This window comes from Falco punctatus, assembly GCF_963210335.1.
Source record: "Falco punctatus genome assembly, chromosome: 1".
In the NCBI taxonomy this organism is placed as follows: domain Eukaryota; kingdom Metazoa; phylum Chordata; class Aves; order Falconiformes; family Falconidae; genus Falco; species Falco punctatus.
In genome coordinates, this window is record NC_137580.1 from 4,331,348 (window position 1) to 4,358,400 (window position 27,053).

At 46.8% G+C, this 27,053-nt stretch overlaps 1 protein-coding gene across 4 annotated transcripts in view; it reads right to left on the reverse strand.

Annotated features, from left to right (window-relative positions):
* IRF2 (interferon regulatory factor 2) overlaps positions 1-15,529 on the reverse strand; it is a 43,346-nt gene extending 27,817 nt beyond the window's left edge. The window contains exon 1 of one of the 4 annotated variants that reach the window (XM_080375496.1): positions 15,284-15,529. The gene's annotated coding sequence lies outside the window, so the exon portion shown is untranslated. The other 3 variants (XM_080375499.1, XM_080375498.1, XM_080375497.1) reach the window with 3 other exon arrangements.
* Between the last annotated feature and the right edge of the window lie 11,524 nt (positions 15,530-27,053).

Below are 27,053 nucleotides of genomic sequence, written 5' to 3' on the forward strand. Positions count from 1 at the left end.
TGCAGGGGGAGGGAGCAGCTCCAACTCCACCAGTGGCAAAGGAGCACCTCACACTCCAACACTCCATCACCGTTCGATCCCATCCCAATTTTGTTGCACGGTAACACGCCTCTCTGTATGGGCAGATTTGTGAACCAGACCAGGAACTTTGCAGGTTTACAAGCAACATCTCTTTCTGTGAGGCCTTTTTTGTCTGTTTGAACCCAGACCATGGCTCTCATCCTGCTCAAAGACTCGCGTGACAGTGCAACCGAGACAGGATTGGCACTCCAGCATGGAAGTGGGAAAGGAGCATCTGGGGAGGACAGGGAGGAACCTCTTAATCCAAAACTGCTAATGAAGCCCTCATGCTTTTAGATCACAGCTTCAAACTTGGGGCAGTACTGACCCCCAGCATCTCTTTGGGGGAAGCAGGGGAAAAAGCTTAAAAGTCCCAGAGCCCCACACTGGAGTCAAATTTTCTGGCATTATGTTGAAAATAATTCCTGTTTGTTTTTTCTACTGGTTTATCACTGTCCCATGGTGGGGGAAGGGAAGACAAATCGCCAAGAAACACAGTCAACTGCTAATGCAGATGGGACCTAAGAAAGCATTTTTCTGCCCAACAAGAAAAGAGGAGCTCATTTAGACATGGAAGTAGGGCTACCTGCCAGGAATTTATTTTATGAGCACTTGCCATTCTTAACAAGACAGCCAATCTCCAATAAAAAAAAAAAAAAGAAAAAAAAAATTTAACCACACCTCCTACAAATGTCTTAAGGGTGGCAGCCCCATGAATATCGTTTCCCTTTTCTTGCTCCATTTTTATCACCTGCCTCCCTCTTAAAGGGCACTGTAGTCAGAGGTAGTTGCCTTTTCAGTGGTGGGAGCTTAAATGTTATCAACAGACATTAAAACATCAATAGAATTATTCCCAAAGCAGCGCTGAGCCTGAGAGACACTAACCCCAGCTCAGCAGGACTTTCCTGGAGGGGGAGGCTACGGGGGGCTGCGAGGAGCCGAGCCCCGTGCAAGGAGCATGGCCCGCATATGGAGGGATTATTTTGACCTTCTTCCAAGCTTTATTCGCTGTACTATTCCTGCTGGTCCTGCAGTCCGTTCAGCCTTTTTTTTTTGGCAACCAGATACCCCAAAACCACGGTGGAAGCTACCCCCCAGCCAGCTAGGCACGGTCCTAGTCCTGCAGCTGCGCCTCGGAGGAAGAGTGAGGCAGAGGGCAGACGGCTGGGGGTCTGCTGGAGCCGGGGACAGCCTGACCTGGCCAGGAACACGGAGACCGCGAGGAGGCTACAGTAACACCGCTCCTGCTACCACACGTGCAATTCAAAGTGAGCTTTCCACAAGGAAACCATACCAGCAGCCTGGAGGGAAGCATGCGAGCCGGCTTCCCACGATAGACACGGCTGAAAGACGAGTCACGACGGCGTAAGACAAGGAAGCACAGGCATAGCAATGTGTTTAGGAGTCACACAAAGCACACTGAGCAGGTAGCCGTCACTGCAGCGTACTTAAGACGCAACAAACCATACTGAATTTCAACTCCACACTTCTTCACAGATGTATTTTTCTACGATTCTTTACGCAAGACCCTTCAGAAGGAAACTCACAGCACTCATTTCTAAAGAGGTATTAGAAAAGCAGTAGTTACTTTCAAGAGCTGTCCGTCTTTAAAAGAGACATTAGAAAAGACGTGATGGCTGTAATCCATATATACATACAAATATTTCCACTGCATGAAAAGAGCTTGCATTCCTCCCTATTCTCCACTAAAACATTCTAGTAAGTCTGACTTACGGTTTCTCCCTGACAGAGGTAACACTCCTGCCATACAGAAAGTTTTACCTTTGAGAATGAAGAGCCCTTCACTAGAATTACGGCAGCTGTAGACAGAAAGTGAAAGCAACGGCACGGCAGGCATTAAATCTGAGCGGTACAAGATGTTCTCTTCCCTTCAGTTTCACTCCCTCTGACAGGGTCTGGATAACTGAAAAGGTACAAAGGTTATCCCAAAAACACGCGGTACTCTATGCCCATTGATATTTTTTTAAAAAATATATGGAAGTAAAAAAAAAAACCTGAAAAAGCAAATCTTTTCCCATCAAAAAGTAGCCAGTTAAAAGATTTGCCAGCCTATGGAAATACCAGTAATGGTTGTGAGAAGGTAAGGTGGGATAAGATACTTGGAGGTGCATTTGCAAAGCAAGCCACAGCCTTTCCCCAGAGCTGTGAAAAAACATGTTTCCCCAAGGACACGTGCAGAACATTGCATGGTCTCTATTTCTCTTTTCTCCGCAAATACAGAACTGACAATTTTTTTAAAAAAAAAAGTCATCTTGTACTTGTGCTTTGCTGATAAAACTTTTTTAAGTATTCCCTTTGTTTGCTAATGCTGCTGCAGTTCAGAAATGCATCAGTCACCCTGTGTGACCAAACACATATGCTGAAATGAGAACATACGCTAATTTTAGGATTCAGAGAACTGGGTTCTGTATTTGTCCCTGATCCGAGACTGCTCCAGGATACAAGGAAACATGATCTTTTTTTTAAGGAACAGTATTTGGAGCAAAATTCTGTCCCTTGGTCACAGCTCGCACTCTGCCTTCATATAGGATTTTGCATATAGGATCACCTTTTTCAACTATTCCACTGTGGATGCCCCTTTCAAAGGTTGAACTGTACATACTCCGAGCAAAGCCCTGCTCGGAAGTCAAACTCATCAAGAGGGATAGAGACTTTCCCTGGGTAAGGAAACCTGTTGGCCTCGCCTGCTCAGAAATACTTCAGAAATGCGAGATTGACCGCTAAACGCTGACAAACTGAACTGCACTTTACTCAGCTGCTCTGATTTTGGACACCTGAAAACCCCGCAGCCCGCAGGGAGACAGACCTCTGCCTGGTGTGCTTCCCATCCACGGGAAGGAGAATCTCACCACTGATGCTGCAGAAGCACAATTCACATGCCTTCTTCCTGATAATCCCAAATCATGCAAATAACCTGTATCTTTTTTGGAACCAACGGCAAAACATGTAATTAAAGTAGAATTAGTAAACGAGGAAAAGCGGGCATTGCCGTTTTCAGAGGTGCAAGTGTTAAGAGTTCAAAATAAAACCCTGAGGCTCTTGTCTCTGAAAACAGATAGGAAGCAAGGCAACACATAAAATCCTGTAAGAGACTTTCTGGATTTACATACAGTTAGACAGCAAAACCCACCCTCTCTGGTCTTTTAATTGCATGTAACGGTGCCTCTTTTGTTCCCTAAGAATACTCTGTCAGTGATGCTCTGTTGAACAGGGAGGGATGGGGGAAACGTTGCAACTCTGCTGGCGGATTTGCTTATCACTAAGCATCTCTTGCCTTGCACTCCCTTCAAGCATACCCCATGGCTGGCTGCTGCGCAGAACCAGCTCCTGTGCTGGCTATAACACTTGCTCCACGCTGCAGCAATGGCAGTATTTTTCCTGCTCATTCCTAACACTTTGGTGGCAGCAACAAAGGCACCATGAGCACGCTATATCCTTCCTGTCCATCACCAAGAAAAATACTTCACCGCGGGCTGGAAAGGTGGTATCTTATTTGCTCAGGTGCCTGCAGGAAGGAGCAAACTCCATCAAAACAGGATGGAAAGCCAAGAATTGGAGAGCAGGCAAGGCAGGAGGGCGCAGGTCCTGGGCGAACTAGTGTAAGGAATGGCCTGGTCATCAGGAAGAACCTGTACAGGCAACCAAGAAGCAATACTTCAGCTGCTTCCCCAGGTTCCTAAACCAAACACAGCACAATGGCTCGTAAGGGGAAAGCTTGGTGGGGTGGTGAAACACCTGGGAACCGAGGCTGCTGTGTGACAGATTCAAGCTAGCAACAGCTACCCAACTTCCCAAGCTCTGGAGGGGCCAGGCTGTGCCCACTTTGGGCTGCAGGGAGCTGAAGGCAGATGGAGGAGGAGGGAAGCACTCAGCATGCCCTCCTCTCATCCTGCTGTACCTGAGAAAGATACACGAAGGCAGAAGGTAGCAAAGCCCTTGCACTCTAAGGGGACAGGGGGTGAAGAACACCAACCAACTCAACAGTCCCTCCAAGAAAAATAAAACCCCAAACAAAACAAAGGCAGCGAATACCTCAAACATACTGAAATAGCATTACAGACTGCATGACAAACATGCCCAGGAAAACGTACAATGGGAACTCATACTGTATATAGCGTGTTTCATCAGCCCTATAGCATTTCTGTTCCACCCAAAGGGTGTTAACATGCCCTGGCTGGGATTCAGACATTACACATCAAAACAGACTCTTTCCTTTGGTTTCCATGCAAAGCTTATTCTCCCTCAGCAGCAAAGACACGAGTTGTTACTTTGCAGTGATCTCAGGCATCATTAAAAGTAGCCTTGGATTCACAGACTAGAACTGCACTGAAGAAAAGCCATCTGATTTTAATACACCAGAACCAGAAGGCTGGTTTTTTGCTTCTGGACTTGGCTGTAGTGAAACAACGCTTCAACCTCTCAATACCTACAATAAAATTTCCCTTGCACTGGCGCCTGCATTGAATATTATCATGACACTTGAACAACACAATGTCTGTGGCTGAGCCCATTCACTTCTCTGGCATCGCAGTGACTTACATCAGCTGGGAACTTGGCCCAGGCTTCTAACAAATAGACTGTTAAAGATCATCTCCGCAGAATCCTTGCCACGATGATCATCTGTACACACATCAATGTCTGCAAGTCTGGTGACAATACAAAATGATTGGTTTACTTTCAGCTTTAAAGGAATACTTTGTTCCTGGGCGTTTCTTTTCATTTGTTTCCCAGGTCTTGCCTGGAGTGAAGATGAAGATGCCAGATTCTGGTGGCATCACCAAAACAACGGATCTATGCAGGTGATAGTTAAAAGCATGTGATTACAGAAAACTCTCCCCCTACCACTTCCTCCAGGAGTCTCAAAAGTAGCCATACATTTTACTGATTTATTTCCTTCTTAAGCTTTTTGTTACATCTGATAATTGATCAAGATTTCTCTTCCGTATCTATTTTTCCCCCCAGAAGCTGCTCAGAAGAGAGGTGGTGACTGCTCAGTAGTGGAGCTGTACTTCACTCAGACAAGTTTGGGAAGGGCTTGTTTACAACAAGAAAATTGCTGGCATGGTTGTCACGGCATAATTAATTCCTTGCATTGGGGAGCAGTTATCCCCCAATAAATCAATTTTATTCTGGAATTAAGTGCTCACATACAAATCCAGTCCTGCATACCCACATGTAATAGCTGCTGCTGCTTAGCTGTGTCAGTCAGCATCCACGGAAGTCAAACCCTGCGCGTTCTTGAAAGCTGGCAGGAAAACTCAGCATTCGACACCTGATTCATAAAGAATTTTCCAGCCTGGTGAAAATTAGAAGGCTATTAAGGCTCAAACAATTATCAAGACTCACTTGTTTTATCACACTGTTGCAACTCACCAGGATTTTTATGTTTCCCCATGGCTGTTAGACTAACACACTCTTACAAGCTCTGCGACTAAATGTACAGGAGACATCCCTAAAACTTTTAACAAGCACAACATGTTTCCTACACATGTCCCTCTGAAAGCAATGGAAAATCACACATGCAAGTATCTGCAAGATCAGAATCTTAAGCTGTAAAAATACTTTTTAAAGCCTGGGCAGACTTCATCTCCATGTCCTGTCTAGCATTCTTCTGCCTAAACACAGGGTCAGTGCTTTATAGGGTGCTATATATAAGAAAAGCAGCCATCATAAACCAAAAGTCCTTAATCTCAATGTTCCCACACTGGTGGCTTGCAAGGCTCAGGCAGGATTGCAGATAAGACAGTGACATTTTAGAGGCACTCAAGAGAGGCAGAAAAATTATTCCAGACAGCTAACACTGAGAAACGTGTTCGAGGAAGAGTTTACACATTCACCGGCCGTGACCTGCACCTGATGTAATCCACCTTGCTCGGACTGGGCTTGTTTCTCACAGCCGCCTTTGTTTGTATAACATACTGTTCTGCAACACACAGCAAAAAGTATTTGCACACTACACTAAAGTGTGATTTAATATTTGCTTAAACCTTTCATTTTATTGTCTGGGCAAGGGAAGTTTCTACCACTGAAGTTAATAGCTAACCCACACCTACACTTCTGCTACCCAAACTTCTAATCGCTAGTGCAAGCGCCCAGAACCAAGGGCGAAAGACAAGAACTACCTCTGCTTAACCTCACCGCGAGCACCAAAACCAGCCCTTTCAAGAAAGGAGTTTCTCCTTTCCTTGCAAGAGAAGGCATTAAAGAAAGAAAAGTATATGCTATTTCAGATCTGTAAAAAACGCTCTCCTGCTTACTTAAGGTGCTTTCTTTACAGACAGACCACAGCAGGCACAGACTTGGGGGCTGGGATCCTCTGAATCATCCACACTGTGAACTGGAAACATGTCTGTCACATGCACTTATTTACGGTTACAAAAATAGCACCATGAAAGAAGCAGATGTGTTGAGCACAAAAAATAAATTGAATTAGTTATTACAGAGATACTGCTTGATACTGGAGAACTTAAGAGAGAAATGTCTTTCCTTTGTACTTATACTTGAAAGGCTTGCACTTAAAAGAGTGCGAAAAATTAAAAAGCTTAATACTGACACATGTTGAAATGGTATGATGTAATTCTCCTTTTGATAAAAATGCTACTCCTTCCACTGCCACAGGACACACAGGAACTTCTTAATGCATTTTCATGTTGAGATATGAATAGTTAATAGGATCGGTTACAAAATGTGCTCTTAATTTAAAGTTTTTGTGTTGACCACAGACCAACAGCAATGAGACAGCCTGAATTTCTGATCTGCAGCAGCTATTTCTATCTTGGAACTTTCCTAAAATACTACTGAGCTACAGGGAGACCACTGAACTCATCTTCATTTCTCATCTAAGCTGGCTAAATATTATTAAACTAAACAAAGCTAGTCTTCATCAGCTTCCCTCATCAATCTCAAAGCTCCAGTACGGTTTCGGCATCCAAAGAATTTAGGTTTTATACGCTCGAATGCAATGTGTGCCAATGTGTGAGAATTGGACCTCTGGAACTAAAGTCTTTCATTTCAGAGCAGTACAGCTTCAGCGGAGCAGCAATTGTCCAAGCTTCTCCCCAGCACCCAACCTTTTTGCTGATACAGCCCAGGAGCACGCATCTCTACGTATGAGAAGGATACTCATTTGAGATTCCACGGCCGCCTTTTTTTGTTTGGCCATCTTTTGACTAATTCACCAGCTAATTCTCAAGGTCAAAAAGGACCTTCTAGCTGTTGACTGATCTGTGGAAATGGAGTGAAACCATTCGCAGTCATTTCACGCCATCAGCAAAGCTGGTATCAGGTAACATCTTTGGGTTACTGTTGATCTGACCCAGATCTAAGCAGACAGTCCCAAAGGGAGGGAACAAGAACCAAGCCCACCACATATTTTATACCTGATCCTATTAACGTAAATCTCAACGTGAATAGAATCCAGCGCACCTACCAGCTGAATGGCTCCCTTTCATCATACTGGATGTCATCACCTCCATTGTACTTTCTGTATGCTCTTGCCACAGCATTTCAAAACGTTAACTTCCTGCACAGCGGGGCCGTCACCCGGACCGCTGGTGGGAGAAGTGGTGCCCGGACAAACCAGAGAGAACAACTCCTACTCCCTACCATGCAATCTACTAAAGGAGTGCTGCCATGCAGAAGAGAAATCTACCGACAGATGAAATAAATAAAATTGAACTAATTTTTCAAGTTGAGCTCTCATGCTTCTTGGCTCTGTGTTTATTCTTTCTTTTGCCAACTGGGAAATGAAAAGCAATGGAGTCGGTTTCGCTTTTGTTTATATTTGGTTTCAATTCTATCCTCAAGTTTTGCTTTCATCTTTTTTTCATGTAACACTGTTGGGACTTCAGATCCTGCAGGAAAGCTTTCAGTAATTTCAAAACATTAGTCTCCTACCCCACCTTTTTTCCTACTGTGGAATTATTTTTGTTTTAGATAAAACTTTTTAAGATGCTGTCACAATTTTGGAATGTGTTTGCGGGTGAGGGTGTTTGATTTTGATCTTACAAATTTATATGCCACATCCAATTACATTCAGTAGTTCAGTATTTTCCACTGGCTTCATCTCTCAGCTGCATATAAAGCACATTTACACAATTCACCAAAACACCTTAATTCAGCCAATACACAAAATGCACAAAAGTCCGTACCATGCACCACATCCACGTTGCATATATGCATGAAAAGCACATAAAGACCTAAACTTACTGCTATCTTAATTTATTAAAGAATTAAGGCACTATCTTGCTTAGATAAAGGTGTAAGAGGTTTGCCTGTAATGCTGTCAAGCAATGTCCAGTATCCATAGGAATATTACAGATATTCCTATAATATACGACGGTCTGTGCACTCATCAAGCCCTTCAAGTCACATATATCCCTCCATACACATCAAAAAAGCAGAACTTAAGCACACTTCAGAGTTTTTAAAACAAAACCTGTAAGAAAGCCTTCCTTCTTTTGTGCTGTATCAATATTAATCATGTAAGTCTTTAAAAAGTACTTAGAATCATTTTATAGCAAAAAGGAAATGGTTTGACAACATCCACTGTCACATGCAATCCAAACTAAAGGACAAATTTAAATACTTTTGGCTTATACCACACCTTACCACAATTCCTAACACCAGATATGCTGGGAGCTACAAACCAAGCCTGTAAAGGTCAGTTGAAAAGCTATTAAGACTGTAACCTGCACTACGCTTTAAGGGCCAAGAACATGGAAATTATTACCTACAAGCTCATCGTGAGAGCTAGCAACCTATAGAGCAAAAACTGAATCTTAAAATATTTTAAAGTTAGAATTTAGCTCTGCACCTTGGGTGAAACAACATGCCACATGCAGGTGGATGTGTTCCTGGATGCCTGTGTCCAAGCTGTAACAGGATAAAATGTTTGCCTTGTACAGTGGTCACACTGCTCTACGTTTGTTGCAATCTTCCCCCAAGACAAGGGGTCAGAAGATTTCCAATGTACACAAAGCCAGGCTTGCAAGTATACTACACATTAAGAAAGCTTTACTGCTTACCACTTCTTTCTTTTTCTCTGTAGCTTATTCAAAAAACCTAATTTTTTATCAACTTCCAAGAAATTGAAAACATGTCCAGCACTAGATGGAAGAGCAAGTTTTACAAACGTTTTACAGTCTATCAATAAGAAACGTGTGCTGTACAATGTTATTTAAGCTACATACAAACCATCTGATTTTACACTTTTTATATATGTAGGTATGTATGTGTGCATACATGCATGTGTGCATAAATGTATGTGTGTAGATATACATGCAGACATTAAACTCTTAACTATTAGCATGTATTCCCTTCCGCTAACTGTTAATTGCTGATTCCAGTTTTCCTTACTATTTTAATCTTAACACAAGAGTTCACACATCGTCAATACAAGGAAGAACCTTCATACAGTTCCAACAAAACTTCTGAGAAAAAAAGCAAGGGGAAATTATTTGATTACACTGAACGATTTTTTTCCATAATGTTATTCATACATGAGGAATATGCAACTTAATAAATCTGTTTCTCTCATTCACTGTACCCAGAATTTTTTTGGCTTGCTTATTTGTTGTGCTTTTGTGCTTGTGGTCTCCAAGGACAAACGAGAAAATGTTTTATGCTAATCAAAGCTTATAGCACCATAAACTGTAATAAAACTTCAGTAAACACTACCTTATGGTTTATGCCCTCATTATCACAATCATCACAGGCCTTTGAAGAATCGAGTTTCAAAAGGGCAATCTTTACAAAAGAGTCACAGAGATAAGTAAGAGTAACACGTGATTAGTATTGCTTCTTTACCTTACAAATGGACCGTAACTTTCAATATAAGATCCACAAAATATAAACAGATTCTAATCCTGCAAACATCAGAGACATTTTGCTGGGGTACCACTCCTATGCAATCTTAAAGGCATACAGGCTGCAGTTAACCTGACTGTAACTTGTGTCAGGTTAACAAATCCAGGGGTAACAAGCACAGATTAAACAGGCACATCACAGAAACATTTTTTTTTGCTGAAGTTTCATAAGATCTTATGCCACAAGATTCACACAACCAAGGGCAATGCACGGGTCTCGCTTCTCTATGTTATCTGCAAATGGACCATAGCTTACACTTCTCAGTGGAGGTGTCTATTTGCAGTTTTCTGGAATAATACTTGATCGACATCTGCAGTAGCTCTTTGTTGGCAGTCAGTGCCCAAAATTTGATACTGAACTGTTCTGACTGCTAAGTTGTACAGCAAGTTTCTCTCCCACAGACCGCCTAATCACTCGTGAACCCACGTAAACTCCTGACATACATGCAGTTGCCCTGAGCACAATTCGTGTACTGCAGGACATGAATTTTGTTGTTTCAAAGCTTCCTCCCAATTGTTTCATTTGGGTGGTGTTTATCTTATCTGTACTATTATCTATTCACTTTCTTCACTACACTAATGATTTGAAGAACATCCCCACATTCTCTGCAGTCACTTCTTTTCCAAGCTACTTAACTCTTTCACAAAAGCCCTTTTGTATCCTTGATCCATCTTTGATGCCCTTCTCTGTAGCTCGTCAACTTTCACTACATCCTTTTCGATATGGGGGACAAAAATTGTTAACACTGTTCAGGAGAGGGGAGCAACGTGGGTTTACAGTACCGTAACAGTGGGTTTTATTTTTTTACTTCTTCCTAAGAATTCCTAACCTGCCCTCTCCTTCCTTAGCCACTTCTGGGCACAAAGCTTATCTTTTCACAGGATTATCTGTGTTACACCATCTTTTCCTGAGTAAAAAGTCAATTTAAACTTCATCCTTGTGTACAGAAATTAAGATTGTGTTCCCTTCCATGTGCATTACACTTACACCAGTCCGTACTGAATTTCATTTGCAAACTTACACTTGTACATTCAATATGAGATACTCCTGCAGTCTTTGTGGTTCTGCCTTTGGGATTTTTCATGCTTCAAATGAGTTAATACAACCAGCAAACTCGTCACATCACCACTAATCCTTCCTCCATCTGTTGAACACCATAGACACAGAAGCCGGCCAGACTGCAGGGGAACAACTGACAACCTCTGTCCATTGAGCAAACTGACCACAACCATGCAACATGGAGCAACCCGATCCCACTTTGAAACTGGCCGTGCTTTGATGAGGACTTTATCAACCAGACATCCAACAACAGCTCAACAATGCCTTTAGACAACTCCAGAAGACTCATGAAACTCCTCAACAAAGGTCAGGTCTAGTCTGTCAATGTATCCCATTTATACCCGTGTTCACTGGTCCCATTCACTAGTCCCTGGCAAACAAAAATGACCACCTTGGAGTTACCAGTTTCCTCAGAAACCTTGAAAAATTGACAGCTCATTTGTCACCTTCTATTCCTGGAGCACCAAGGCAGGCCTACGCAACAAGTTACATGCAACCAGCGATGTATCAGCAATTTCATATTTTAAGTTCCTTCAAAACACTTCAACAAGTACCACCTCCTGCCATCTATCATCCTTCTCAGTGGTTCATTCTGATACCCTCTCCTACAGACACTTCAGCTTGGGTGAAACCCTCGAACACGCTCACTCCTTAAAAAAAAAAAAAAAAAAAAAAAAAAAAGCCTCCTGCAAGAGAATCTCTTCCTCAGTGAAGCAAGGCTGAAAGAACTTGTTTGGCTCTTCTGCTGTGACTTTATCTTCCTTGGGCATTCCTCCTTCAAAGCATGGATCACTTATCAGCAGGCTTCCTGCTTTTCATGCATTTCAAAGACGATTTACTAATTGTTTTCTTGCCTTTAGCAACTTGTTCCATGACTCTTTTTGGCCTACCTTATTGTGTTCAATACAATTTTATGTTCTTTGCCACCTTCCCCATTTGTTGACAAAGTTTTACCTTTTGCAAGACGTCTTTTTACTTCTACTGAGCTCCTTTACTTTCCTCGTCAGCCTGCTCGGCTTTTTTGGTGTTTCTGACAGATGCCATGCAATCGCTCTGAGCCTTTACTACAGTGTCTTTGAAGAATTACATGCCACCTGCAAGTATTCTACACTTTTGGCTGCCTCTTACCATTCTATTCATTCCCCCCCCCCCCCCCCCCCCAGTGAAGATTTTCTTTAGAAAATTAAACACTGCTGCAACAACCCTTGGCTTTACTGCTCCTGAAGCAACATTGAGTCAAAGTACATTATGGTCACTGTCACATCATAGCTGGCTGGCATTTTTAATGTAAAATTCTGAACTTAATTCTTCCTGGCCAGGATCTTATCCAGAGTTGCTACCCACAGAGTACCCACCCTTACAAGCTACACCCAGGAAGTAGGGGGGTTTGGCACCTAAAAAGTTAGTACCCTGGCAAATTTCACATTGGAGCGTGACAAAATACACATGGGAGCAACTGAAGCCTCCAATTATCCTTGCATTTCCTACTTCTGTACCTTTGCTACTCTCCCTTAATGTATGAGAGTTGTTACCAACATCTTGGTTGGACAGACAGATGGTCATGTAGCCCTAATCTCTGCTCTTCCTATACAGACCTAGAGCATCAATTCATGACAGCCCATGTTACTTCCTAAAACAGTTATTACCTCTAACAAAAAGTATCCCACTTCATGCATGCGCTAGCCACTCTGTCCTCTCTCTTGTCATCTGTAGTCTGTCTTTATAATACCTGAGCTTGCATAAAGTTTCTGATACTCCAAGTATTACATCATGGAAATGTTTTAAAACCATGGGGATGATGCTCCTCTTCCAAGAAAGGATGTGTCCTGTCAAACTTTTCTTCACCTGTCAACTTTTCCCCACCATTTGTTTTTTAAACTTATACTAATATATACGTATTATATATAAATAAATACATGTTTTAATTTAAGGCACACATAGCCTGGCTGCAAATACATTTACACAAAGCCCATTCTTCTAATGTAGACTCTAAAAAATATTTCCATTTCCTCTTGACTCTTGGCGCCTTTTTTCTGCATCATTTTCTCAACTGTGCATTAAGACTCTTCCTCTCTCTAACACCACCGGGCCCCACATATCAAAGCCCACCACACAATGGAGACTGGGGTCTTTACCCCCCCTTCCCAACAGTCCGTATGTTACTTCCCATACCTCTCTAAGCTACCCCTTTCCATGCAGCATGGCCTGCGACGAACAGCTCTTCTCAAAAGACTGGCATCTTTTGAAATCTGTCACTTTTCTAGCCAGCACGTAACTGGGAGGCACTGCAGAGGTATGTGTCAAATACAGGCTAGGACTGTAAGCCTCAGCGGGCTAACCCCAGCATCAGCAGACTTGACACCTCGCCATGCCTGTACCTAGCTGAAGAAAGAACTGCAGCGTAGCACGTGACCATGATAAAGCCACACCGTGTCAAAGGACTCGGCACTCTCAGACCTTCCACCACCATTTACCAGTGAAGAGGAACGCGGCCACCCAAGGGGCACATGAAATAACTCCCCCGTGGGATTTTACCAGCAGGGGCCACAGAAGAAGGACACTGATGTCTCCGAAGGGGCTGGTGGCATGGAAAGACTGCAATTCAGATGGAAGCCATCTGCCTCGCAGATCAGTTCTGCTACTTTTATGTCACCGTTTCCATATCAGGATGAATCTAAACGTTGCGGCTCCACTCTACTCTCTTTTTATGGTACTAACGCTGCCATTCTGCAAAGGCTGTTATATGCAAACCCATTAAGACTTAAAATAAAACAAACGCAAAATTAAACACACCGTATTTCACCTCCAGAAACTGAGGCTGTAGTTTACAACCACTCCTATGTTCAAGAGACTGCTGTCCGCAAGACCTTAGCGCAGCGAGCCGAGCTGTAAATTACGCCCGAACACTAACCAGGAGCAAAGTTCCGTGCTCCGAGATTCCTTTATCTGAGCTCGGTGTCCAAATAAATAAGCCTCCAACACGGCCGTCTGGGAGCTGACAGTAATCGTAATGGGAATTAAAAGCCCGAAATGCTGCTGGGAACCTGGGCTAAGGGATGCAATTCCTCCGGCACTTGCAACTTTGACCCCAGACGTTGCCAGCCGCTTGGAGGTTACCCTCGGCACCACGCACGGCCAGAACCCCCGTTCATAAATCCCGCCGGGGGCAGGCACGCCGGGCCCGGCCCTCGCTGGCTGGCGGGGGCTGCACAGCGCTGCGCCAGGCGGTGAAGGCCACGACGTGGCAGCGCTGCCCGTACCCACCGGAGAGAGAGGCCCTTCCTGCGGCTGGCGGAGGCCAAAGCGTGCAAATGGCGCACTCGCTAGCGCTGGGTTCACCGAGACCGTACGGGGGAGGGACGGGGCGGGGGGACCAGGGCAGGAATGCTTGCTTGCTTGCTCGCTCGAGGTGTGTTTGCTGTAAGCCCTGGAGGCGGGAAGGCCCGCAGCCCCCCGGCGGCCTGCCCCGGGCGGCCCCGCGCAGCGCTTCCTCCTTCCGCCGGGCCCACGGGACCCACCCGCGGCGGCCCCGCCAGGCCGCGCTCCGCTCGCGGCGCCAGCCCCCGCTCCCTCCGCCCCGCCGCCGCCGTCCCCTCGCAGGGGCACGGCCGCCCCGCCGCCAGCCGAGGCCCCGAGCCCGCCGAAGCCGGGGACAGGGGCAGGCCGCGGCGAGCGAGGCGCACCAGCACCGCCCCGCCGCTTGTGTAACGGACCGTCCGCCGGGCGGGGGGCGGCGCCTCAGCCAGGCCCCGCCCGCCCCCCCCGGCCCCGCGGGGCCCATGCCCCCCCCCCCCCCCCCCGCGACCCCCGCCCGCCGCCCCTCTGCCCGCGCCACCGCCGCTCCCCCCCGCCTTTCCTTACCGGAGGTACCGGCTGCCGCCAGGCCCGCAACAAGTGCGGGTGCTCCCCCACCCCCCGCCCCCGCCGCCCCGCTCCCCGGCCCGGGCCGTGCCGCGCCCTGGCCCTCCAAACCCAACGCCCCCGCCTTTGTCCGAGCGCCGGAGCCCCCCGCCCGGGGGGCAGTGGGTACCCCCCCCCGCATCTCCACCGCAACCCTCCGCCCCCCTTCCCCCACCCCCCCCCCCCAAACACAACGACGGGATCGGGGCTCGGCCCCGGCCGCTGCAGCCCGACCTTTTGTTTTTAAAGCGATGCGCATCTCCCCGGGAGCCCCGCCGCCCCGCACGGCCGAACAGCGGCAACGCGCGCGCGTGTGTGTGTGTGTGTAAAATTATAAATAAATAAATAAATAAATCGAAAGCGATTTAAAAATTACCTCGCCGGCCCGTTTTCGCGGCCCTTATATAATTCCTCAAGGTTACCGCCGTTGCCAGGGGACGCGAAATGGAAATGAAAACAGGCGCTGAATAATCGCGGGAGCAAAACTAAAAGTTCACTGCCTCCGCCCGGGCGGAGAAAGGCCAGATCGAAAGCAAAACAAGGAGAGGAAGCGGCGAGGCCGCCGGCGCTTGGAAATCCCCCCGCCTCTCCGCCGGGCCGGGCCGGCCGCGCAGGCGGCGGGGGCAGGGCTGCGGCGGCGGGCGCGGAAGCGCGCTGCGCCCGTCATCGGCACGGCACGGCGCGGCACGGCACGGCACGGCACGGCACGGCACGGCACGGCACGGCACGGCGCATCACACCGCGCTGCCCCCCGGCCCCGCCATCCCCGTCACCCCCTTCCTCCCCGACGCCCCGCGCTGCCGGCGGGGAGCCGCTGCCTCCTTTCGCTGGGGGGGTGGGGGTTTGGGTGCCAAAGGCACCGGGCTGCTGCAGCACCTTTACACTTAATTTGTAATTCAAGGGCTGACTGGCCGCGTGGAAATCTTTACGTTTTATTTATTCATCGCTTGATTTGTGGCTGAAATAGCTCCCACGCCCGGCCCCTAAATAAGATGAGGGGGCAGGGGGCTGGGCCGAGAGCTGGAGCCTGCAGCCCCGGGGCTGCCGTGGGCGGCCAGGGGTCGGGGCACCGGCCTGGGAGGCACAAGCCCACGGCCCAGCGCAGGGCTTCCCGGAGACCTGGGGCATCCCTGCGCCTCAGCCCCACCAGACCCACTGCATGGCTCCCCGCGGCTCTCCCCCCTCCGCTGCGGTGGGAGCGGGGGGCTTGAGCTGGTACACACACACACACACACACACACACACACACACACACACACGTGCTGGGGCTGTCAGCAATGTCACCCTGCTGCAAGAGGGACAATTTCAGACCGGGTCCTTTGAACCCAGCGAGTCTCACGCCACTGGGTTACTTCACGAGAGAGCTCTTGGACTTCAACAGGCTCTGCAAACTCCCGTTGGTCGTGAAGTCTGTGTAGAGACCAAGGGTGTTGTGCAGAATTTAGATAATCCTGATGCAAACTACAGCATATACGATTCCCTGAGGAGAGGGTCTGGTACGTCATTCCCAGCCCTACCCACAGATAATGAAGGAAAGGCCACAAGCACTGGGGGAGATAGGAAACGTAGTCATTACGAAAGCTTATATCTGGAAAGAGAGAGAGGTGTACACCTCTCCCACGTGCACAGATATCCATACGTATGCTGTATGGAGGTGCACGCACACTCAGGTAAGCGAGCGGTGCAGCTGTGTGATGCACAGCCATCGGCAGAGGCAGGAATGCTGGGACACCAGGGGTTGGGGGGGGGGGGGGGGGGGCACAGGGGGTGCTTAAGGATCAGTCTGCTGTCCAGTGGGAGGGCAAACAGAGAGGGAGACATTCCCCAGGTGCCAGGTGCTGCAGGGACCCCTCACAGTGGCAGCCCTGGACATGCAGAAGACACCGAGCAAGAGGTGGGGGGTGGGGAGTCAGGTCTTGTGGGTGACAAATCCTCCTGGTTTGGAATGCACTGAGGGGAACCTAATCACAGCATAATTTAGGTTGGAAGGGACCCATGCATGCTGGGAATCCACCACCTCCCAAAAAATACTGGGGCCTAGCAGGTCCCTGTGGTCCATGTGCACCAAAGAAGTAGGAAAGGGCAAGGGAGAGCTTTTGGAAGCAAGATGTAGGGTACCAGACAGGACAGTAAAATCAAGCATCTCCTCCAAAGCTTCTCCAGAAACACTCACAGTAAGATGAGAGGTCCACATCCATGGGGAGGGACACAGGTCCCTCTGGAGCAGCTGTGAAGGGTCGTGTTCACATGACAGGTACTTCCAGAAGAAAAGAGAAGAGAGCAGAGGGACTGGTTTCCGTGAAGCCGCAGTGGAACAAGGGTGAGGACCTGAGACACCTGGCTTTAACGGGCATGTTGACTGAACAGACAGGGCGGGGGTGGAGGAGATAATCAGCAGGACACAGGACACGTTAGTGATGGGACACAGCTTGTACAGGAGGGTCAGAGCGGGCTGTGGCTGGAGGGAAAGGGGCTATACACTCCACGCCAAAAGAAGGGGCCAAATCAGCAAACTCCAGCAACTAAAGTCAAATCTGCACAGGCTTTAGGTCTAACTAGGAAAACGGTAGTATTAAGATGGTGTTAATGACTCTCTGACTGGGATGGAGGTGGTTGCTATGCTGGGTGCGATTAGAGAGCAGTGAAGTGATTGAAAGTGAGAATTTTCTAACCAACTTGTTCCCTCTCCGAAATAAGGTCTTGTGGTGGTAATAACTCCATGGAAGGGTTGGTTTGGTGCTCAGAAACTGTTGAAAGCTGGTGGGACATGGCAGGATAGAGCGCAATGGAGTGCACGGGGAGGGCTGAAGTGTGCCTGCCTCCGGCAGCTTCGGCTCACCTGTAACAGAAATGGCAAAGATCCAAAGAGCGATAAAGATCAATAAAAATATGGAGCGACCTCAATGTTAGAGTGATTCAAGGATTCGGGTGACCAGGATTATTTAGGATAGAGAAGTGATAACCAACAGAAAATGGTCAGATAAGAGAGGATACACAATCATGAGTAAAGAAGAGTGGGGATGGACTATTTGCTTTCTTTTCTAATATAAGACCTGATTTGAAGAATCAGTTACCAATATTTGAGTGAACGGAGGTTATCTTTCTTCGGCAGCGCTGGGTGCATGGGGGATCACTCCACCAAAGTCATGCACCCCGAGGGAACCTTTCAGCCCCCTCTTTATACAAGTCACTCATGTCTATTCATTAACTTTCTGGGAACTCATTAACATATCTCAAACCTGGACAATTAGCACATTTCATTCAAGGACCTAGTATATCTTCAAGTTAACAACATAAACGCATCTTGTGCCTGGACAATGTCCTTGAGGAGTTGTCTCTATGCAGACTCTATTCCTTAGCGGTCGTGTTTAAAGCCTCCATCTTCGCCACGTTGCATGTACAACAGGAATCTAAGACAAAATGTCCCTTTTAAAGATAACCAAACCAAGGATTTAGCAATCTGTGCATCCATCATGTTGCAATAAGGGTCCTTGGACATCTCCCGACTTTAACTAAACATAGGTGTGTCATCCTTTAGATAAGTGGTACAGCATTCACTATTCAGAACTAGAAAGCATCAAGTGAAACTAGCAGGTGGTAGAGATTCAAAGCAAACGGTGAAACAGAACAAGGCAGAACAAGGTCTTAAAAAAAAGAGATTAGTCAGGATGAGTTTGGTACAATGCTCTGGGTGATGCTCTGTGTTGAGAAAGGAATGTACTCTGAATAATTAGAAAACGTTCCACTGAATGTGCTCTGCATAATTAGAAAAGATAAGGTGGGCACCTGAAGGAGATAGGGAGACCATCAAGTCAGGAAATCATTGAACAAAGCAAATTGAAAGGTCTGCTCCACCTAGATCCCACCTATTGTGAATGGAATGATTCGGTGTCAAAATCAAATGAGTATGTATGTAAAGACGTTGTGTAACCTCTCACAAAAAAACCTGTATAAAATACCTAACTTTTCACTGAAAACTTTGGAGCTAGTGTGTCCGGTGTGAATGGGCTAGCTCCTCAACATTGCACAAAATAAATACCTTTGCTGCTTGAAGACAAAATTGGTCTCTGAGCAGTTACTCTGTGCTGTTTTGGCATCAACGGGAGGAGGTAGATCTTCACGCAGCAGGTAATTAAACAGCAGGGCATCCTGCTTTGAGGTGCCAAAAGTTCACAGAGGATCCACAAAAGCACCCATAGGTATTCACAGAAGAAAAAAAAACTTCATGAAGTGTTATCAAATGTAAAGACACCGACTCTGCCTCAAGCAGCCCCCTAAGCCACAAATTCCTAAGGGCTAGAAGCAGTTCAGAGGATGCCCTTGTCCTAAGCCTTGGAAAAGGCCTGGCTGGGAATGCCTGCAAATGGCTGAGGACTGGGGGATGCCCATCACCACTCCAACACCTCCCACGGAGCAAAGGGAAGAGCAGCTGGGGCTGCCTTTTGCAGTGCTTGGTGGCTGTTGCCATTTCTAGTACGAGCTTTTAATTTGTTTACAGAATGAGGCAGCTGTGACAAAGAAGACTGTAGCTTATGTATCAGGAGATACTGTGGGGAAAAAATGCTTACCATCATATTAATAATTTAATTTCACGCTCAGAGGACTGCTTGTTCACAAAGTGGCAATGCCATGAATGACATTAATTAGTTTTGGTCAAATAAAACACAGTTGGCTTCCTTGGCAAACACTAGCCAAACCACGGAGCAGAATGTGCGGCTCGCTCTCGCTGTTTCTCCCCACCGCCTTCAGCCGATCCCAGTGGGGCGCGTTCAAGGACCTCCATGGGGTGCATCCAATGTGTAAACAAAAAGCATTTCCCTCCATGTCTTCTAGCACCACGGGTTCGCAGGATGCACCAGAATTTAGTTTTCTGTTGGGATTCTTTTTTTGATGTTGAAAGGTAATGGGAATGGCCAGCTTTTGTTTTCTGAACTTTAACTTTCAGCAGTGACTCATTCCCTCCAGAACCTCTCATGACTTTGCTGTTTCAGTAGGACCTGGAAGCTTTAGAATCAGGAAATGTAACCCAGAAGCATCAAATATCCAGAGCTTTTTCTCTGCAGAATTGCCAGAGTTTGCAACTTATTCTTTTAATCACCTTCCTTAGGGACACAGCTACTGGCATTGGTTGTTTCCCTCAGCATCCTTCCTTCACAAAAAAGTCACTGTGCTGGCCTGGCATTCATTTCTGTGAGAAAAAACTTGAAACTGGGAATCCTTGAAGTTCCAGAAGAAAAACAAGCCATTCAGCTTATTTTTAAAATTGAATTATATTTTTGAAAAGTTTAATAATATTTATGACATTTTGTCTTTGTTGTTGTTGTTGTTGTTGTTGTTGTGGGGCTTCACCCTGTCTTTACATGGAGCCAACTATACCGTCATTCTGGTTCTTAAAACCACTGTCACGGAGGTCGGGACTTTTTATCTGTAGAATTCAAGTAGTTGAATTTTCTTCTGGAACTGGGTCCCAAGATTGCATACTCACCCACAGCTGACCTGTTTATTTTTCTGTTACGTTAAAAGTAGGAAAGCTCTCCAGCAGAAGCCATGGTGGTAATTTGCATTACAGGCCAGTGCGTATCAAGAAAATAAATCAATCGCAAGAGTCCTATAATTCTTATTTAATACTATTACCCATGTCTTCCTGAGCGCCTACACATGTTTTTGATCATGATGTACAGTGAAATTTATTGTCAATTTTAATTTGTCCTGTGAAAAAAATTCTGATGCTGATGTAATCTGTAGCACTGATATTTTTAGACACTACATAGTAATGGCACTTTTCTTATTAAAAAAAAAACCAACAAAACAAACAACCCAAACAAAACATTTCTGATTATAGTTAAGAATTTAAAGTATTTGCATATTACTATAACATAGATAATCACCCCAAGTATAATGGAAAAAATGCGAGCTAACACTTTAAAAAGTTGTAATTAATTCCTCCTCTGAAATCAGTTTTATTCATTGTAGGAGTTTGTTTGTTGCATTTACTTTGTGTTTATACTGTTGTAAATAAAAAGACTGTATGGTCTTTGGTGTTTCTGCAGCATTCTAGAAGTATTTATGCCAATTTTAAAATTCATAGAAACCAAAGCTTCTTACTCCTTTGTTGTGTTCGCTGTGACCCCAGCCTGGACACGGGGAGGGGGCCGGGCAGAGCGTGGCCATCAGGAAGCATCTGCAAACCGTCGCAGATGTTTGACCTGGAGATACAGCTGGGTCTCTTCTTCCTCAGCCCACATCTGGGGGAGAGGAAGACTGACTCGCTTAAGTCCCAATTGAGCACCCTTAAATGCAAGGACATGAGCAATTCCTCTCATGTTCCGAGTTCAGAGAGTCTTCACGCACCTGCAGTTACGTGCGCACGCAGGAGGGCGGATGGGGAGACTCCCAGCTCATCCTCTTTGCCTTCGGTTCCTCAGCTCCATCCTTTTGTGGTCTTTCCTCCTTTTCTTTCCCACTCCAACGGCTGCAGGGTGGCATGTAGCTTGCTCAGGCTGCTTCCATGGGATGCGGACCCCTGCCCCCTTCCTGGTGGGGCTCAGCCGTGTCACCTCGGTGGACAGAAGCCACAGCTTCTCCTGGCCAGCCACAGCAGGGACTCACTCACCACAGCAGCAATCCTGCCTGCCAGCAGCACCACCCCAGTGCTATTCACAGCACAAAGATGGAATTTCCTTAATGCATTTCAGAGCAGATCCATCCACGGGATAATTTCTTTGTCTTCGGTTGGGTTACGCCGGCGGGGACACCTGCCCTTGAGAGGCTTAACAGGGTGTCTAATTTAGCAAGCACTTCTCAGCTCTCGTATTCCAGCTGTGCTGATCTTCTGACTGCAAAGAATTTATATGGTGGGCGTGCTGCTTTGTTTTTATTGGTAATAATTAAAGTCATAATTACAGAAAACTGTTCCAGGATGGAAAAATCTATTCGCTCAGACCAGATCTCTGAACACTAATTTCTCTAGCTTGCAAAATAAAACTTTTCCATCGCAACTCAAAGACTCTTACCGTTTCAGTAAAGGCATGTGTCCTCATTAAGGTGTGGCTCTATCCATCCTTTAGCAAATTCAATCAGAAAGAGCCAAGAGATAAAATAATAACTGACAAATGACATCTTTTCTACTAAAGAATTTTTATACCTTCTGGATCATATTGGCCTGGCTGCACCCAGGTGCTCCAGGAGGACAGGTGGGTGGGGAGACCCTCTCTTCTGAACCAGCAACATGTATATATGACAAAGAAGAACACCACCGAGGGCTGAAGTGCCTGTTCGTTTTACTTGTCACTGCCTTTCCTTGGCTGCAGTACTTCAGCCCATCACTCTGCCAGCTCAGCTGCTGTACGCGGTTCATTAACAGGAGAGAAGAGAAGGAATGAGGAATTTGCTTAACACCAGCACTGTGAGACAGTTTTAGTTCCTCACGTCTCTTGGCCCTTGCAGCAAATTTTAGGGAGGAAAGCAGTCCTTTAAAAACATGTACAGCATCTTGACATTTCAGGGCTGGAGTGGAGCTTGGCAAAGAAAACCTGGATGAGAGCCAGGCTGCTTCAGCGGATCCTACCTGAAAGTGATCCTGCTTAGTCCTGCTTTAATAGAGCGTTTCGCTGAAGTGGAAGCTTTTATGGCAATTTTCCCAGTGAAACTGAGGTAGAATAAAAAGATAAGTGATATATCACCTATTGGCTTGACAAAGCAGAACAAATACTTTTTCTTCTGGATAATAACGAGATATTAAGAGCTTTGCTTCATATCATGTGTAAACACAGGCTTTGATTTATTAATTCAGAACTTTTTTATTATTGAAATCAGATCACTTTATTGAGGGGGAAGGGACTTTTTTCTCTTTTCACTTTCTCTTTGTAGTGGATTTTCACATATAAAGAAGCCTTTCCAGGGACACTCATCACAGAAATGCTCACCAGGCATGTTCCCCCACCAACTGCCATCTAAAGCAGACAACACTCTTCTGCAAAAATCCTCCCAAGGTCCCATAGCGTTGGTGAGGAGAAAGGTCCCACCCCATGCTAGGAGTGTTTTCCTCCCCTCCAGAGCTGGAGGATGGGAGGACAGAGGGAGCTGACCCACCCATGGGCCCTTCCCCAGGCTGCCCTGGGCATCACCTAGCAGATGCGTCCACATGGGTGAACCAGCATCCCACCTCCCATCCCTGCCTCCTGTGGTCCAAGCCAGCGCATCCCTGTGCTGGGCAGTAGGGACCACTGCGCAGCTCAGGGGGAGAGGCAGGAGGTGCTGGGGCATGGCCACCTCACCCAGCCCCTCAAGGGTGGTGGAGACAGACAGGTGCCAGTATGGGCAGGTCCTGCTCAGGAGGGTTCCTGCTGGCAAAACAGGCAGCGCTCTGTGTGCCCCCCAGCTGCTCTGTGTGCCCCCAGCTGCTCTGTGTGGCCCCCAGCTCGTCTGACCCTGCAGCTGCCTCTGACGCTGCATGTCTGGGGGGCTACTTAAATATAGCTGGAACCTTTCCTCTTCGGTGCACTCCCCAGCTCATACTGCAGCACAGCCTGGGTGACAACCTGATGTGACTCCAGAACAACAACAACAACAAGAGGAGCCATTTATAAACATTTAACGTACGGCTCTTCTCCCTTAAGTTAAAGTGGAAACAGCAAGTTACAGATCCATTTCCAAGTCAGCACCCTTTTTAAAGCTTTGGGTCTTTTGCCTTTCCTAATCGGTGTTTAATTATTAACAGCGGAGTAATTTCTGGATAACAAGTCCCACCTGCTGCCTGCCTGCGTGTATTTGGGCTGACAGGGCCAGTCTCCCATAGCTTCTGCACACCCAGCTGACCATCCTCCCAAAAGAAGAGCAGGTACAGCTTCTTCGGAGTGCACTGACCTGGCTGAAGCTGAGCTCCTCTGCTGCACCTTCAATGCTAGCCCATCCAGTCCAGCAAGTTCATCTTCTGAAAGGCAGCAGCTGGCCCTGCTGAGCTGTTTCTGGAGTGCAGCTCACCCATGACTCATCTTTCCTGCAGCCCATCTCACTGCACTTCTCTCTTGACAAGTCATTTCTGTTGCTCTGACCGTTGCCCTGCTCTCAGGTTTGCTAAGCCCGCATAACGGAGGAGAGGCTCTTTCAGAGGAAAGTGGATAATGAGTGTCAGGGGCTTAACAAGAAGCCTTGGCACAGTAAAAGCTGACATCAAGTTTAAGTCATCTAGTCCCAGAATTTGCGATCGCTACTGGGGTCTTGATGGGGCATATTTATGAGGAAACTGCCGTAGGGAGCACGGCTGTAACGCAGCTTGAAAGATGCTGAGTCGGTATTTGAGTGCAAGGAATCTCAAAACCCTGGACAGGGCAGCTTTATCCCTTTAAAAGAAAGAGGTGGTGGGAGGGGAGGGAGGAGGAAAGCTGTTGGCTATTAATAGAGAATATGAGTAGGAGCTTTATTTTGAATGGCTTCTTTAATTAGTGGCATGCAATGCAGAAGCAAGGCTCACGATGCACTCTGCCTGCTGACTTCCCAAGTGCAGATCAGGGAGAGGCAGACAGATAAAAACCCCCATGTTTTGTTTTTTAAAATGTACAAATTAAAAAATAACCAGGAGAACAATCAACCTTGATCTTCAGAGAGGTGGTCTCTGAAAGTAGGCTACTGGAGTCAGTGCCAGTTCAGACTCAGGAGATTTAAGTTACCTTCCCTGCCTGCTGAGAGGTTTCCCCATTACTCTTATTTCTCTCAGACTTTGTCTTTTATGCCTGTGTGGATGATAAGCTCATGGAGATAACAGCTGTCTCGTCTTACTCAGTTTTACAGTGCCTGGTACAAACGTGTCTCACTTTCACAGGAACCCTGCTCTTGTACGGTACTGCAAGAAATAATATTGCTCTGTACCATGGTTCTTCAGTAGCACAATTTATTTGTGCTTGTGTTTTCAATATCTCCAGGAGGTAAACAACAATAACATCCAGAAGCAGCCGTTTAGGTGATTTAAACCTGGGAGAAGGCTTGCTTCGTTAGCTCTGATGACACCTGGACCCATGAACCTAACTGGACTGCAGTAGTACGTTCAATTAGTGGGACCGTTTTGAAAAACACAACTCAGATGCTTGTGGTTACTATTTCCCTATTTGCACCTTGCTTTAAATAATTACACGTGGGGTGGCAAATCCTCCTGCTAATGAAGGGAGTACTCCACAGGTATGCATGTTATGGTGCCGATAAGCAGCAACCAGCCCTGCAGGAAAGTTTTGGTATGCAGATACCAAAAGCAGAGGTGAGGGCAGAGAGCTGCCAGGCCAAGGCAGAGCTCCTCCTTTCCCAGTAAAGTAGTTCCATGGGAATGCTGACTCACCTGCTCCCCGTATAATAGAGGTGGAGAAAAAGCAATTATGTGTAATTTCACTGCATTTCTTTTCCTCTCGCACCACCGTTTCACTTGCGGAATGGATCTGGCTGAAGAGTCAAGAGTTCTCTGTGTGGGAAAGCCTTATAAAATTATACCTTGGGCTAGATATGTAAAAGCCTGATAAGCAGGTGTTAATAGTTCCCAGTCAGCTTCAAAGAAAGGGTAATGTTTCATTGCTTGGCAAGCCAACACTTAATGCACATAAACCAGTTGTAAATAAGTTTGTGGAACAGTTGCAGAGAACCTTTCCACAAAAGCTGTTAGCAGATTGAGTGGTGGCCTTTGCACAGGCTACCCTCGTTATTTCTGACTGAGTATTTCAAGTTTTCATCACATTATCTCCTCTCTCTTCCCAACTCAGGGAATCTTGTCGCTTAAGAAGAACATTTCAGCTCATCCACAAGCACTTGCTCATCCGTAAGTGCAGGTCCGTGGCCAGTTGTCCAAAGCAGTGTTAGCACCTGGCCCTCTCAGCAGCATCGTCTCTCACTTCTCCAAGCCAGAAGTCGCAGCCTCTCTGGCTGAATGGCTTCTCCCCCTTGGCCAAAGCCAAATGCCACTGCATTAAACAGATTCACGTGCAAAAGGGAACAGACACGGAAGGTAGCTCTGAGAAGAGCTTCATGACTTGGCCTACCATCCCATCTGATCGCTCGTGGCAAGTACTTTAACTTCACCGTTGCTCTTCTGTTCTTTGGCCTGACAGCACAGGTGAGCTACAATAGCAACCAAAAGAGAAGCCCAAGATGCGCTGTTGGTTTTTCTCCTTAAGTCACAGTGTCCAGGTTGTGGTAGTCCCGATCAGCTGGGGAGATGAGGAAGGCAAAGGAACACAGGTTGCTCATAATGTCCCTTTCTCCCACTCTATTAGTGGTTCTGGTACAAGACACGACTTCTCTCCACAAGCCTGGCGCTGTGCGGGTGCTCCTCATTGCCTCGTCTCCCCCGTCCCACCAGAACTCAGATGCTGTTGCTTGCACACAAAGCTGCCGCTCATTTTGCTAACCTGAAGAAAATGCCCAAAGGACAAAAGCCATGGGGCTTGGGGGGGTCGTTGAGTGTCCATCATCACAGGGCTCCTTCTGGCCACAGGCCATCTCTGTCACTCCAATGTTCATGGTAAAATGGGAACGGCAGAGGTGCAGCCCCCAGCCCACCTGAGCTGGCATGGCTCTCTTGCTTTTGGCAAGCCAAAGCCAGCTAATCCCGGCTGGAAATCAAAGCTCTGGCATATAGCAAGCCCCAGTGCACTGCCAGGTACCCCAGCAGTAAGCGGGGGCACGCAGGTAAGACCACTCCTCTCTGCCCAGCACAATGGCAGTAAGGCTGGCAGGGCTGCCTGCACCTTAAAACAATGTTGAAAGTCCCAGGTGGGCTAAATTCTCCTTGATTCCCCCACCCCCCCACCCCACCCCTTAGGATCTCACTTTAATCTCATTAGATCTGAGTTTCGCTTTTCCCATTTCTCAACCAAAATCCCTGTGGGACCTCAGCAAGTTGAGCTGCATGAGTCTTGCTGTGGCCACGCTACTGTCTCATACATGCCTCTAAGACGTGGAATAAAAGCAGCCTGGAAATGGGAGGCACCTGCAGCGCTGGAGACTTAGGGCTGCTATCAGTGTTCTGAATGTTTTGCAACATTTTGCGGGATGGCAAAACAAATGATCCTCTGTTTTGGAAAGGGGGTAAACGCTGACGTCCACTGCAGATACCTTATCTCCTGCACTTACGGAGAGGTCAGGACACAGTCAGAACAAGAAGGCTG